General features: G+C 37.3%; 1 protein-coding gene across 8 annotated transcripts in view; it reads right to left on the minus strand.

Annotated features, from left to right (window-relative positions):
• Positions 1-16731, minus strand: part of NBDY (negative regulator of P-body association) — a 339446-nt gene that overhangs the window by 313801 nt on the left and 8914 nt on the right. For all 8 annotated transcript variants that reach the window (XR_009050428.1, XR_009050425.1, XR_009050427.1 and 5 more), the window contains exon 2: positions 11240-11364. The gene's annotated coding sequence lies outside the window, so the exon portion shown is untranslated. The remainder of the gene's footprint in view (positions 1-11239; positions 11365-16731) is intronic.

Here is a 16731-nt window from a genome sequence, read left to right on the forward strand (position 1 = left end):
TAAATGCCACTGAATCTGGCACTTTAAAATGGCCAATTCATATGTTATATGAATTTCACCTCAATAAAAATAAATGCAGCAAATTCCAACAACATGGATGAATCTCAAAAACATAATGGTGATTAAATGGTGGCAGACATAAAAATAAATACTTGATTATTCTATTTATATAAAGTTCAAAAACAAGCAAACTTCTGTTAGAAATCAAAATAGTGATAACACATAGATAATGACTGGAAGGGGCATGAGAGGCTTCTGGGGTGCTAGTAATGTTTGTTTCATTATCTGTATGCTCATTTATGTGGATTTGTTCACTTTTTGAAAATTCATTGAGCTGTAGACTCATGATATGTGTATTTTTCTGTATGTATATTATACTTTAATTAAAATTGTGCCTAAATAAGGGTTGTGAGTTACTTGAAATGGGAGATTTTTAAGTTCTTTGACAGATAAAATTGAAGCATGAGGGGGGTGTTTTCAGAAGGTGATCTTTCATAGCCTAAGGAACCTATGACTCTATGATTAGCTTGAAACCACAGACATAGAAACTATAAAAATTTGAAAGATTTAGGGTGAGGTCTGCATGTCTTAAGAGAAGGCTAGTTGGCTTAGTCCACAAGGCTTCCTAGACTGGCATTATCTAGCTGAACACTGAGGTCAAGTGTCTCTCCTCTCCCTGTAGATCTGGATATTTGATTGAATGAGTTAGTGCTTTAGGTTTCATGGTCCTCAGAAGTTGATCAAGCTGACAGAACTTAGAGGGTAGTGATGTACTGACAGAACTTAGAGGGTAGTGATGTATTTACACTAGTGTCCCAGTTTTCAGATTTACTACATGAAATATAGCTCATAGAGGGGCATCCTTATTGCCCCCACCTGATCAGTTCATTTTTCCCTAGTCTGAAAGATTCTTTGAGAGTATGAATTCAAAGGTAGAGTTAATTATATGATTTTAACATCTAATGGCATTGGGATCTAATAACATTAAATGCCAAAACAGAGATTTACAGGTGAAGGTATTGCCTCCCCTAATGGGCGCTGTCTTTTACCTCAATGAATCTCTCTTTCATGCTTCTTTGACTCACCAAAGCATCTGAGTGATATTTTAAATTCTCTTTATAGACATGTTAAAGTCTTCAGTTAATCACGGCCTTGGAACATTTTAGTCCCATCCAATCTCATCTATTGTGTTTTGATATCATAGCTTTATCTCTCAGCGTAACTATTTCCCAACCAGGGAATTAACCAGGTGCACTAGTAACAAAGTTGAGATCCTAGGGGACATAGTTGAGTAGCATGTACTGTTTATCCAACATGATCAGGAGTGTGATGAGTCATGACCAAAGGAACACTAGAAGCCAAACTGGGGATGCTAACTTCTTCCCTCAATAAAAAGAGGTTTTATGAGGGGGGGAGGCAACAAAATAAGAACTCCTCTCCTCAATTTATAATGGAAAAAATATATAAGAATCCAAAACCAGAGAGGAAAATTATATCTTCTCAACTATAGAAGGTAGTAAATGAAGACAATGCTAAAACATCCCACTGATTTCCTTAAATGAGACAAGGGAGAGGTAGAAGTTTAAGTGAGCTTCCAGAACAACAGAGAACACTTAATTTGATGTCTGACAGTATCTCCCCTATGCTCTCCCTCAAGAAAAGTTGAGATAGTCTGAAACAGAGGTTGGAAGAGAAAACACTCTACTAAGCAGGGACATGTTTCCTTCCTAGAACTAGCCTAGGAAAAAGAGGGATAAAGACAAAAATCTCAGGACTTGGGCAACATCATTAAAACATCACATGCAGATCAGTAGACCATGGTATGCCCAACTTGGTTTCAATTACTTAAGTGGCATTTATTGCCTTGATACTTCTTCTTGGACCAGTTGGCTGCATTCTAAGGAAGAAGAGAGGAGGGTCCCAAAAACTGACTTTCCTGATTTCTGAGTTTCCCATACCAGCTGTATAGTAATCAATCCAGATGTATGAATATAAGTAATTGATAAAAACTCACTAGATGTTTGAGAAAAATTAAAAATTAAACTAAAAATTCTAAGTACACAAATTCTAAGCGAAATATTAGTGAATCAAATCCAGCAACATACTTCAAGAATACACCATAGTGAAGTAGAGTTTAGGCCAAAAGCACAAGGATGAATCAGCATACAAATAATGTAACTCATCACATTAGTATATTAAAAATGCCATATGATTATTCTGAGATCTCCCCCCAAAATTAACAAAATTCAACTTTTATCCCTGACTTGAAAAAAATTCTGAAATTAAAAAAACAAATTCCTTAACTTGATAAATAGCATTTATAAAAAGGCACCTGGATGTGGGAGGGTTAGGGCCAAGCTGGCTGCAGCCACCACTGTTGCCTTCTTCACTAGGCTGCGGCATGGATTCCCAGTGCCCCGAATACCCCACCCCCAAAGCAGAGGACAACAAGCCTGCAGCCACCATTGCCTCTCGGCTCTCCCATGATCACCCAGTGGCTTTTGGCTGTGCGAAGCCTCCACAGGAAGAGGGCTCTCATGAGGAATTGAAACAGCTGGCATCTTGATCTTGGACTTCCCTGCTTCCAGATCTAAGCATCAGGAATACATCAAAAGATGCAATAATTCCCACAGAAAATCAGCGGAACACCAACAGAAGACCTTGGACACCAGAAATGACTGCAAAGATCCCAACATAACTGGGTAGGATAGAGGAGAAAAAAGGAGAAAGAGGAGGAGAAAAAAGGAAAGGGACAGGTCCTACACCCTGGGTGGGGTGGGGGGAGCTGAAACAGAGGAGAGACTGCCAAATTTGGGGAAACCTCCCTTATCTGATGGGAAACCTCCTCTCCAATGGGGAATTTCATTGGGTCAGAAGGGAGGCATTTAGGACTGTTCAAAGAGGGTGAAGCAGCTGATCTGTGGCAGACAGGAAAGAGTGAGAAACACACAGAGGGTCCACACCATGGCTCTGCGTATCTGGACTGAGATGTGGGTTCACAGCTGAACAGGGGGTCTGGGAGCTGGAACTTGGGAACCGGAGAATGGGTTCAGGTTAAGAAACGTTGGCTGTGGGAAGATGCACTGAGGGGACAGGAGGGAAGAAATCTGCAGCAGAGAATACATACCACAGAAAGCTGGGCAGACATGGTGGCATGTATTACTGCTGACTCACAAGCAGGGGGGAGGAGCCACGGGTGTAGCCTCTCTCCTGGTGCCTGTGACAAACAAAGGGAGGCCCCCTGTGGGCCTGGCTGTCACAGTTGACAAGGGATAGAAAAAGCCCCCTGACGGGGCTGGCCTGGTGTGCCTGTAGCCAAGAACCAGAAGTCCACAGAGTGGCCCAGCTCTGGAGACATTCTGCTTACACCTGAGCCAGCCATCTTCCCTCTGCAATAGGTACTGCCACCACCACCAGGGCTCCTGTGACCCAGGCAGGGCGCTACTGCTCACTCACTCCCAGGGGAAGGAGCCACTATTTTACCCTCTTTCTCCCCACACACTGGTGCCTACAAATGAACAAAAAAAGAAGCTCTGCTGGTCACAGAGCAATACAAAAAGCCCCTGAGGGCTGCCAATCAGGTGCCTTGCAACAGGCAGCAGTAAGGAACCACACAGACCAGATTTCCTATAACTGTGCCACCAGCATCTCTGAGCATTTGGCATCACCCCTGGGGCTCCCGTGATCCAAGCAGGGTGCTACTGTTGAGTCACATGCAGGGAGAGGAGCCACAATCAAAGCTTCTCTCTCCCACACACCTGCGTGTGCAGATGAACAATAAAGGAAACCTTCACTGAGGCAGACCCAAAGAGCTCCAAGGCAGCCTCAGGACAAGACTCTGGCAGTTAGACCACATGCAGAAGCAGGGACAAAACCAAAGCTGAATGCCAGGGACAGGGGGAATAAGGAAGAGGTTCTAAAATCTTTTCATAAGATATACACACAGCAAACTAAATCCATGTGATCACCTAGGTAAACCCTGTCTTTGGAATATCTGAGTAAACAATAAATGTTCCTACAAATGAAAAACGTCTAACTCTGGCAGCTGTGGACTCTGGGAGCAACCACACATAGGAACTGGGCCAGATCAGAGCCTAAGTGGACCCCCACAGCAGGTCCAGAGTCCAACCCAGAGGCAGAAGAGGGCCTCTTGGGGAGGCAAAGGTGGCCTCAGGCCCAAGGCGGCTACAAGGACACTTACAGCTGACACCCCAAGGAAACAGAATTATTATTATTAATTCTATTGATATGATGCATTCTGTGGTCAGTTCTAGCTTTTCTTTTTTTAATTACAAACTTAGTCCTAAGGGATCTACATGTTTTAAAACATTTTTTATTCTATGTTTTTTATTTTTTTTTATTTTTAGCCTTTTTATATATTTCTATTTCCAGCTAGGTTTTATGTAGTGATGACTTTCTCTCTCCTATCTTCTTTTCTTCTTTATTTTTTATACATTTCTATTTTATTTTATTTTTCTTTTCATATTTCCAATCATACTATACTCTTCTGTTGCTCTTTGTTCTATCCTTTTTTAGTTTATGTTATCTTATTATAATTTTAATCAATATTATTGGTCTGCTCTGTTTGCTTGCTTTATTCTCCAGATGACACACTGCTTTGGATTTTGTTATTAGGTTTTGGCTTTATCTTAGATTTAATTATAATTGTTTTATTTTGTTTTGGGGATTTTCAGTCTGTCTGCTTGTTCTCTTGCTCTTTATTATATTTGATCCTTCTTTCCACAATTTCCCTGGTTTTGTGTTTCCGTGGGGGTTTTTTGTTTGTTTGTTTTTTGGTTTTTTTTTGGTTTTGAATTCTTGTTGGTTTTCTCTTTGTCTGAATGTGTTCTGGGGTATGACTGTCAGGTTGTTCTAGTGCTTTATTTTCTATTGGGTTCAGTATTTGTGTTTCTCGTGCATGTACAAGTTTCCTTGATTTCATATTTGTTCGACTTAACCTTTTGCCATTAGCCTGGGGCTTGGATAGTATTTTTAATTCCCTTTATTTCCATGATGAGCAACCTCAGAAGTCTGGATAACTCAACCACAAGTCAAGTTGGAGGCTCTGGGGAGGGAGAACTGAATGCAGGATGCTAGAACACTAGAGACCCTTCAGCCACAGAAGCCCTCTATGAGAGTCTAAGACGCAGCTTCACCAGACAGTCTGCAACTGCCAGTGCTGGACACCTCACATCAAACTACAAACAAGACAGGAACACAAACCCACCCATCAGCACACAGACTACCTAAAGCTATATTAACCTCACATGTACCCTAAAACAAACCACCTGACACGGCCCTTCTCAGCAGATAGAAAAGGCTCAATTCCACACATCAGAAAGCACATAGCAGACCCTGTCACCAGGAACCCTACTCAAGACACTGGACCAACCCCAATACAGGGGGCAGAGATCAGAAAAAGAGGAATTACAACTAGGAAGCATAGGGGAATGAGATAGCAAATACAATAAAATACACAAAATGAGAAAACACAGAAAAACCTTGCAGGCAAAGGAGCACGATAAAAACCCACAAAACCAAATAAATGAAGAAGAAATAGGCAAATTGCCTGAAAAAGAATTCAGAGTAATGACAGTAAACATGATACAAAATCTGGAAAACAAAAGAGAGAAAACACAAGAAACATTTAATAAGGACCTAGAAAAAGTAAAGAGCAAACAAACAATAATGAACAACACAATAACTGAAACTAAAAATACTCGAGATTGTATAGACAGCAAAATAACTGAAGCAGAAGAATGAATAAGCCCATTGGAGGATAGAATGGTGGAATTAACTGCCACAAAGCAGGAAAAAGAAAAAAAGAATAAAAAAGAATGGAAGACAGTCTCAGAGACCTTGGTGACAACATTAAATGAACCAACATTTGAATCATAGGCATCCCAGAAGAAGAAGAAAAAAGGTTAAGGGTCTGAGAAAATATTTGAAGAAGTTATAGTGGAGAACTTCCCCAGCATGGGAAAGGAAAAAATCAGATCCAAGAAACACAGAGAGTCCCATACAGAATAAACCCAAGGAGAAATACACTGAGGCAAATATTAATCAAACTAATAAGAACTAAACAGAAAGAAAAAATATTAAAAACAACAAGAGAAAAGCAACAAATAACATAGAAGGGAAAACCCATAAGGATAACAGCTGATCTTTCTGCAGAAACTCTGCAGGGCAGAAGGGTGTGGCAAGATATACTGAAAGTCATGAAAGAGGAAAACCTACAGTCAAGAATATGCTACTCAGGGACTTCCTAGGTGGTGCTGTGGGTAAGAATCTGCCTGCCAATGCAGGGGAAATGGGTTCGATCCCTGCCCCTGGAAGATACGACATGCCATGGAGCAACTAAGCCTGTGCACCACAACAAATAAGCCTGCACTCTAGAGCCCGTGAGACACAACTATCGAGCCCATGTGCCACAAACAGTGAAGCCCACGCACCTAGAGCCCATGCTCTACAACAAGAGAAACCATGGCAATGAGAAGCCTGCACACCAAAATGAAGAGTAGCCCCTGCTCACCACAACTGGAGAAAGCCTGTGTGCAGCAATGAAGACCCAACACAGCCAATAAAATAAATAAATAAATAAATAAATATATTAAAAAAAAAGAATACACTACTCAGAAAGAATCTCATCCAGATTCGATGGAGAAACCAAAAGCTTTACAGATAAGCAAAAGTTAAGAGAATTCAGCACCACCAAACTAGCCTTACAACAATTGTTAAAGGAGAAACCAAAAGCTTTACAGATAAGCAAAAGTTAAGAGAATTCAGCACCACCAAACTAGCCTTACAACAATTGTTAAAGAGAAGGAAAAGAGCTGCGAAAACAAACCGAGAGCAGTTAAGAAAATGGTAATAGGAATACACATGTCAATAATCACCTTAAATGTAAATGGATTAAATGCTCCAACCAAAAGACACAGACTGGCTGAATGGATACAAAAACAAGACCCTTATATACGCTGTCTACAAAAAACCCACTTCAGACCTAAGGACACATACAGACTGAAAGTAAGGGGATAGAAAAAGATATTCCATGCAAACAGAAGTCAAAAGAAAGCTGGAGCAGCAATACTCATATCAGAAAAATTAGACCTTAAAGTAAAAACTATTACAAGAGACAAGGCAGGATACTACATAATGATCAAGGGATCAGTCAAAGAAGAAGATATAACAATTGTAAATATCTATGCACCCAACATGGGAGCACCTCCATACATAAGGCAAATGCTAACAGCCATAAAGGGCAAATCAACAATAATACAATAATAGTAGGAGACTTTACCACCCCTCTTACACCAATGGACAGATCAACAGAACAGAAAATAAATGACACACAAGCTCTAAATGAGACATTAGACCAACTTGACTTAATTGATATTTATAGGACATTCCATCCAGAAACGACAGAATACACTTTCTTCTCAAGTGCACATGGAACATTCTCCAGGATAGAGCACATCTTCGGTCACAAATCAAGCCTTGGGAAATTCAAGAAAATTGAAATCTTGTCAAGCATCTTCTGTGACCAAAACACCATGAAACTAGATAACAATAACCTGAAAAAAACTGTAAAAAACACATGGAGGCTAAACACTTCACTACTAAACAACCAAGAAATCATTAAAGAAATCAAAGAGGAAATCAAAAAATACCTAGAAACAAATGACAAAGAAAACACAAGGACCCAAAACCTATGGGACGCAGCAAAAGCAGTTCTAAGAGGGAAGTTTATAGCAATACAGTACTACCTCGAGAAATAAGAAAAATCTCAAGTAAACAACCTAACGTTACACCTACAAGAGTTAGAGAAAGAAGAACAAAAAAACGCAAAAGTGAGCAGAAGTAAAGAAATCATAAAGATCAGATCATACATAAAGGAAAAAGAAATGAAGAAAACAATAGCAATGATCAATAAAAATAAAAGCTGGTTTTTGAGAAGATAAACAAAATTGATAAACCATTAGCCACACTCATCAGGAAAAAAAGGGAGAAGATGCTAAGGAACAGAATTAGAAGTGAAAAAGGAGAAGTAAAAAGTGACACTGCAGAAATACAAAAGATCATGAGAGACTACTATAAGCAAATATATGCCAATAAATAGGATATCCTGGAAGAAATGGATAAATTCTTAGAACAGTAAAATCTCCCAAGACTGAACCAGGAAGAAATTGAAAATATGAACAGACCAATCACAAGTATGGAAATTGAGACTGTGATTAAAAATCGTCCAACAAACAAAAGCCCAGGGCCAGATGGCTTCACAGGCAAATTCTATCAGGTCTTTAGAGAAGAGCTAACACCTATCCTTCTCAAACTCTTCCAAAATATAGCAGAAGGAGGAACATGCCCAAACTCATTCTATGAGGCCACCATCACCTTGATACCAGAAGCAGAGAAAGATGTCACAAAAAAAGACAATTACAAGCCAATATCACTGATGAATATAGATGCAAGAATTCTCAATAAAATACTACTAAAGAGAATCCAACAGCATATTAAAAAGATCACACACCATGATCAAGTGGGGTTTATCCCTAGAAGGCAAGGATTCTTCAATATACATAAATCAATGTTATACATCATATTAACAAATTAAAGGATAAAAACCATATGATAATCTCAAAAGAAGCAGAAGAAGCTTTTGACAAAGTTCAACATGCATTTATGATAAAAACTATCCAAAAAGTGGGCAAGAAGGAAGTTACCTCAACATGATAAAAGCCATATATGAGAAACCAACAGCCACCATCATTCTAAATCATGAAAAACTAAATGCATTTTCTCTGAGGACAGGAACAAGACAAGGGTGCCCACTCTCTCCACTATTATTCAATATAGTTTGGAAGTGTTAGCCACAGCAATCAGAGAAGAAAATGAAATAAAAGGAATCCAAAGTGGAAAAGAAGAAATAAAATTGTCATTCTTTGCAGATGATATGATATTATACATAGAAAACCCTAAAGATTCTACCAGAAAACTGCTAGCACTAATCAATCAATTTAGTAAAATAGCAGGATACAAAATTAACACACAGAAATCTCTTGCATTCCTATATACTAACGACAAAAAAGCACAAAGAGAAATTAAGGAAACACTCCCATTCACCATTGCAACAAAAAGAATAAAATACCTAGTAATAAACCTGCCTAAGGAGGCAAAAGACCTGTATGCAGAAAACTATAAGACACTGATGAAAGAAATCAAAGATGATACAAACAGATGGGGACACATAAAATGTTATTGGGTTGGAAGAATCAACATTGTGAAAATGACTCTTAATCAAAGCAATTTACAGATTCAATGCAATCCCTATCGAATTACCAATGGCATTTTTCACAGAACTAGAACAGGAAATATTATGATTTGTATGGAAACAGAAAAGATCCCGAATAGCCAAAGCAATCTTGATTAGGAAAAGACTGACCTGGAGGAATCACCCTCCCTGACTTCAGACTATACTACAAGGCTACCGCGATCAAGATAGTATGGTACTGGCACAAAAACAGAAATATAGATCAATGGAACACAATAGAGAGCCCAGAGATAAATCCACGCACATATGGGCACCTTATCTTTGACAAAGGAGACAAGAATATACAATGGAAAAAAGACAGCCTCTTTAATAAGTGGTGCTGGGAATATTGGACAGCTACATGTAAAAGAATGAAATTAGAACACTTCCTAACATAATACACAAAAATAAACTCAAAATGGATTAAAGACCTAAATGTAAGGCCAGACACTATGAAACTCTTAGAGGCACACATAGGCAGAACACTCTATGACATAAACCAAAGCAAAATTCTTTTTGACCCTCCACCTAGAATAATGGCAATAAAATCAAAACCAAACAAATGGGACCTAATAAAACTTAAAACCTTTTGCACAGCAAAAGAAACCATAAACAAGACAATAAGACAACCCTCAGAATGAGAGAAAATATTTGCCAATGAAGCAACAGACAAAGAATTAATCCCCAAAATATACAAGCAGCTCATGCAGCTTAATACCAAAAAAACGAAGAACCCAATCCACAAATAGGCAGAAGACCTTCATAGACATTTCTGCAAAGAAGACATGCACATGGCTAACAAAGACATGAAAAGATGGTCAACATCACTAATCATTGGAGAAATGCAAGTCAAACCCACAATGAGGTAACACCTCACAGCAGTCAGAATGACCATCATCAAAAAATCTAGAAACAATAAATGCTGGAGAGGGTGTGGAGAAAAGGGAACTCTCCTGCACTGTTGGTGGGAATGTAAGTTGGTACAGCCACTGTGGAAAACAGTTTGGAGGTTCCTTAGAAAGCTAAAAATGGAACTACCATAAAAGCCAGCAATCCCACTATTGGGCATAAACCCAGAGAAAACCATAATCTAATAAGAAACATGTACCATAATGTTCATTGCAGCACTATTTACAGTAGCTAGGACATGGAAGCAACCTAAATGCCCTCAACAGGTGAATGGATAAAGAAGATGTGGCACATATATACCAGTGGAATATTATGCAGCCATAAAAAGAATGAAATCGAGTTATTCGTAGTGAGGTGGAAGGACCTAGAGTCTGTCATACAGAATGAAGTAAGCCAGAAAGAGAAAAACAAATACCATATGCTAACGCATATATATGGAATCTAAAAACAATGGTTTTGATGAACCCAGTGACAGGGCAAGAATAAAGATGGAGATGCAGAGAAGAGACTTGAGGATATGGGGTGGGCGGGGGGGTGCGAAGGGGAAGCTGGGACTAAGTGAGAGAGTAGCATTAACATATATACACTACCAACTGTAAAATAGATTGCTAGTGGGAAGCTGCTGTATAACATAGGGAGAGCAACTTGATGATGGGTGATGACTTAGAGGGCTGGGATAGGGAGGATGGGAGGGAGTCGCGGGAGGGAGGGGATATGGGCATATATGTATAAATAAAGCTGATTTACTTTGGCGTACAGAAATAAACTGGCACAACAGTGTAAAGCTTTTCAATTAGATTCCAATCAAGAGCTTAAAATAAAAAAGGCACGTGCAAGTATATTTAAAGATTATATATCAAATCCATTTCTAGTAAAGTCAGGAACAAGACCAGGTTGTCTTCTATTCGCATTATTATGCAACATTGTTGTAAAAGTTCAAACCCTACTAATAAAAGTACAATAAATAAAGAACAATAAAACAACTATGGTACATAAAACAAGACAAATGGAGAAACTTACCACATTCTTCAGGGGAAAATCCAGTCCTGTAAAAATGTCAATTCTTCCTATGTCAATCTACACATTCAATGTAATTCTTCTCAAAATCCAATAGGATTTGGGGATATATATGTTCTAAACTTCCTCTGGAAGAAAAAAAATGCAGAATTGGCCAAGAAGTTTTAGCAGATGAACTACTATTGAGAGGGCACTTCCCATTCCAGGTATTAAAACTAGTATCACAATAGTTACAACAGTATACAACTGGGAGAAAAACAGACAGATACATCACTAAAATAGAACAGAAACTCCAGAAACAGACACACACATATAGGAATTCAATATAAGATAAATACAGGATTTCAAATCAGTGAGGAAAGGATATGTTGTCCAATGAATGATGCTAGGGAAATTGGATATACATTTGGAACAAATATTGAATCCCAACTTCTCACCATAAACAAAAAGAAAATACAGAATAAATAAAAATTTAAACATAAAAAATTCTAAAGTTTTTAAAAAAAACAAAAAAGAACTAATATACTTAATTTATGAAGATCTCTTTTAATCAATGCAAAAAAAAAATATCCCTTAATAGAAAAACAGGCTGAGTATGAACAGCTTATTCATATAAGGAGAAATACAAATAGTCATTAATAATATAGGGATTTCTTAACCTTACACATTATCAAAAACACAGAAAGTGAAACAACAAAGTTGTATTTGTTTACATATCGAGTGGTCACTGATGAAAGCAGAAAATCTTTAGAAAGAAATTCTACATTTTTGGTAGGGGTCTAAGTGGGTACTACCTTTCTGAAGGGCAATATGGCATTACTTATGTATATTTTAAGTGTATGAATATTTTTACCTAGCAATTCCATTTCTAGGAATTTATCCTACAAAAATAACTGAAGAGGTGAGCAAAATTAAATGTATAAGTATAACCAGAGCAATGTTTATTAAAAAAATTGAGACCAACCTAAAGGTCCATTAACAAGAGATTAATAATGATGAAAAAATGAAGTAAAGCTCTATTTTATGACTTGGAAAATTTTGTATTTGTATATTCATATCTTTTTATCAATGTGAAAAAATAATGCCCTAATGGGAAAATGGGATGTATATGTATATTTCGTATATATCATATATACTAACTAAAATGTTAACATGTTTCCCCATCCTCTTTTTGTCCTGGGAATTGGATATAGGTAGGGATAGGATTTTCTTCTTTATTTAATTCTAAAATTGTTTTTGTTTTTATAAGAATTATAAGCCACTTTTTACATTTAAAAGTGAAAATCTGGGAATGAAAGAGAACATGTTTGTAACAATAAGTTAAAGATTGAAAAACTGTATTTATAGTATATCAAAAATTTTACATTCATATATTAAAATGTATAAAACTGGGTAAAATGTTAAAATTATAGAGGTTCTCTCTCGTTATAAGGTTTTAAAAATTTTCTTCACTATATTTCACATTTTAAATTTTATTTTACAATGAGTAATTATAATAATTATTTTTTAAAGGCTAAAGGATAAGTGTGAATTTGGAAAATGGGAGGCCAAATGAAAGAGACTACCTGCACATAAATATTTATAGAAATTTTATTCATGATTACCATACCTGGAAGCAACCAATAAGTCCCCTTCAATAGATAAATAGGTAAACAAACTGTGGAACACTAACACAATGTAATGTTATTCGGTAATTAAAAATAAATGAGTTATCAAGCCAAAAAGAGACATCAGTGAATCTTAAATTATTAAATGCAAATTGCTAAGTGAAAGAAGCCACTCCTGAAAAGGCTACATACTGTATGATTCCAATTATGTGTAGTGATGATAAAAAGTTCAAGGGCTCAGAGTACTGAATAGACAACGAAAAGAGAATTTTTAGGGAAGGAAAACGCTTCTACATTTTACTGTAATGGTGAATCTTAATGTATGCAAATTTAAAAAATCACTTAGGAGGTTGGGAAATGCCAGGATGGAATGTGGAATGTGACAAAACAATATAACTGTATTAGGAACATATGAAACAACTTCACTGAAGGGTATGGGGAGAATGGTGCTGACTTAAGTAACTTTAGAAATGAGTAGAGTATGTAAGATTAAAGGCAAAATAAACCATATATAGGCACCGTACTCTAGCTAATAAAATTGTTTTCCACAGGGGTAGGGGTTAACAATTTAGATGTTGCTGTACATGTATACTGGGATTAAACAATTGTGCAAATAGATGGCAGATGGTGAGAGCCAAGTTTTTTACTTTTGAGTGGAATGTTACAGATAAGTAAGGGGAGGAGACGAATGATACATATGGATTATTAATAATCCTTTTGGTAATAGATTAGAATTGAAGACATCAGCAATATCTCATGTTTAGCTTAATAGAGATACAGATTATTACATATGGAATAAATATTTACAGATATGTGTATATACGTGGGTTAGTATACACACACTTATTTCCATGCTCAGTCAGCTAGCTGATAGGGCCTAGAAGCAATGAAGTCCTAGTAATAATGAGCGCATCTAGCATCCATGGCTTACATTTTTAATATCATTCTCCAATAAATGGATGTATGGCTCCCAAAAGAATTTGAGCCAAGAAATATACAGCTGACCTAAATAGGCATTTCTCCAGAGAAGACATACGGATGGCCAAGAGGCACTTGAAAAGCTGCTCAACATCACTATTAGAGAAATGCAAATCAAAACTACAATGAGGTGTCACCTCACACTGGTTAGAATGGGCATCATCAGAAAATCTACAAACAGTAAATGCCGGAGAGGGTGTGGAGAAAAGGGAACGCTCTTGCACTGTTGGTGGGAATGTAAATTGATACCACCACTATGGAGAATAGTACTGAGGTTCCTTGAAAAACTACAAATAGAGTTACCATGTGACCCAGCAATCCCACTACTGGGCATATACCCAGAGAACATCATCATTCAAAAAGACACATGCACTCCAGTGTTCATTGCAGCCCTATATACAATAGCCAGGACATGGAAGCAACCTAAATGTCCATCAACAGATGAATGGATAAAGAAGATGTGGTACATATATACAATGGAATATTACTCAGCTGTTAAAATAAATGAAACTGGGACTTTTGTAGAGACATGGATGGATGTAGAGACTGTCATACAGAGCGAAGTAAGTCAGAAAGAGAAAAGCAAATATCGTATATTAACACATATATGCAGAATATAGAAAAATGGTACAAATCAACTGGTTTGCAAGGCAGAAGGAGAGACACAGATGTAGAGAACAAACATATGGACATCAAATGGGGAAAGCGGGGAGGGTTGGGGAGGAATGAATTGGGAGATTGAGATTGCCATATATACATTACTAATAAGAAAAAAGTACCAAATTGTATACTCTAAATATATGCAGTTTACTGTATGTTAACTGTATCTCAATAAAAGTTCTTAAAAAAAAAAAAAGAAATATACAGTTGAGTTTGCAGCATCTTGCGGTGCCAGAAAGTAAGGAAGTGCTAAAAAAAAAATGATGGAGTTATGTCAAAAGGCCTTGGGAGTCAACCTGAAAGAGCATCCAAAGGTCAAAGCTGGAACAATTTTGAGCAACAAAATAAAGTAGTATTGGATTATAACCCAAAGTATAAAATAAATTTCCATAGGCCTGTACTGATATAAGTACATTATTAAATAAATAAATGAGGGGAGAGACAAATCTCTCATGCAGAATAATTCCTAATAAATTGTGTAGATACTTCACCTTCAGGGAGGTGGAACATAACTCTCCACTTAATTGTGGACTGCACATGGTAAATTCCTTCCAAAGAGTACAGTACTGAAAGGAGGGAAAAAGAATAACTTTGCAGTGGATAAAACTGATACACACTATCTCAAACTAGGTGATCAAGGTCAATATCAACAGTTATAAGCCATAAAGATAATATGTATGCTTGATATGATGTGATGAAAATGGCACTTTATTGCTGTGATCTTCCTCCTCAAGATCCATAACTCCAAGTTGATCATAAGAAAAATATCAGACAAATTCCAATTAATGGACACTCCACAAAATACCTGCCCAGTACTCCTCATTCTATCACAGTCATCAGAAACAAGGAAAGTCTGAGAAGATGTCATAGGCAAGAGGAGGCTAAGGAAATGATGACTAAATGTAATGTGGTATCCTGGATGGGATAACTGGAACAGAAAAAGAACATTAGATAAAAACTAAGAAAATCTGAATAAAGTATGGACTTGAGTTAATAACAATACATCAATATTGTTTCATTAATTGTAACAAATATATCACACCAACGTACGATGTGAAAAATAGGGGAAACTTGGTGTAGGGTATATGGGAGCTCTCTATATTGTCTTCCTAATTTTTCTGTAAATCAAAAACAATTTTAAAATAAAGTTTAAAAATAAGTCAAAGGGCCTAAAGCCATCTAGACATAGGAATACATCCAGAGATGGAAGCAGGGGTGTAAGTGAAGCAAGAAGGCCGAGACGATTTTCCTATAGTCTCTGGTCACATAGTATGTGGTTAACCCACGTCAAGGCTCATGGAGAAGGCAAACATCTACATGGGGAATATATCAGAGCAGTTCATCAGTATAAGCATATGTGGAGGGGACCTTGATTTAGCTGGCAAAAGCAGTTTTACACACACACATATACACACACATTTGAGGTTCAATTTACATTCTTCAAATAAGGAAATTGATGTGTTTCAGCCTGTCCCCAGCACCAGTATGTGCTTTTCCAGACCCTTTGGAATCCTAGAGTAACTTATAAAGAATACACACCACAATGACTCAAAGTCTTAAGGTCATTTATTTGATGTAATGAAACCTAAGGTATCATGTAAAGCACAGTACAAACTTTTCTTTTCTGCTCCAAAAGGATCACCCTAACTAAAGAATTATATATGGAATTATGTATATGTATATATATACATATACATATATATTGGGTTGGCGAAAAAGTTCGTTCAGGTTTTTCCATACCTTCTTATGGAAAACCCGAACAAACTTTTCGGTCAACCCAACACACACACACACACACACACACACACACACACACACACACACACACACACACACACACACACACACACACACTGCTATCACATCACATCTTACATATCACTCTTAGTTTCAGCTTCCTCACATCACTTTAACCACCATGGTGAACGACAGGGGTAGGAGAATATTATCAAGAGAAACATGTCAGAATACCACCGTAACCTTCATTCTCAAACTAAAGTCCTTTGACCTCAGGCATCCACTCCTATTTCCTCCTCCCAAGCTCTCAAGACTTTCTGACATTCAATTTAAGATCTCGTTTGAGTCCTTTTCCCATGTGTAGCATCACGAAATAAAATAATGAGTTTATCTAGATTTTATGTTAACAAAGGTGTGCAGACTGCTTCTGATTTGCTATTGAAGTAGGAAACGCAGTATAGAAGTCTGTAACATGACTTCATTCTGGAACAACTTTGACCCCAGGCCTTGCAA

The sequence above is a fragment of the Hippopotamus amphibius genome, chromosome X, assembly GCF_030028045.1.
Source record: "Hippopotamus amphibius kiboko isolate mHipAmp2 chromosome X, mHipAmp2.hap2, whole genome shotgun sequence".
In the NCBI taxonomy this organism is placed as follows: domain Eukaryota; kingdom Metazoa; phylum Chordata; class Mammalia; order Artiodactyla; family Hippopotamidae; genus Hippopotamus; species Hippopotamus amphibius.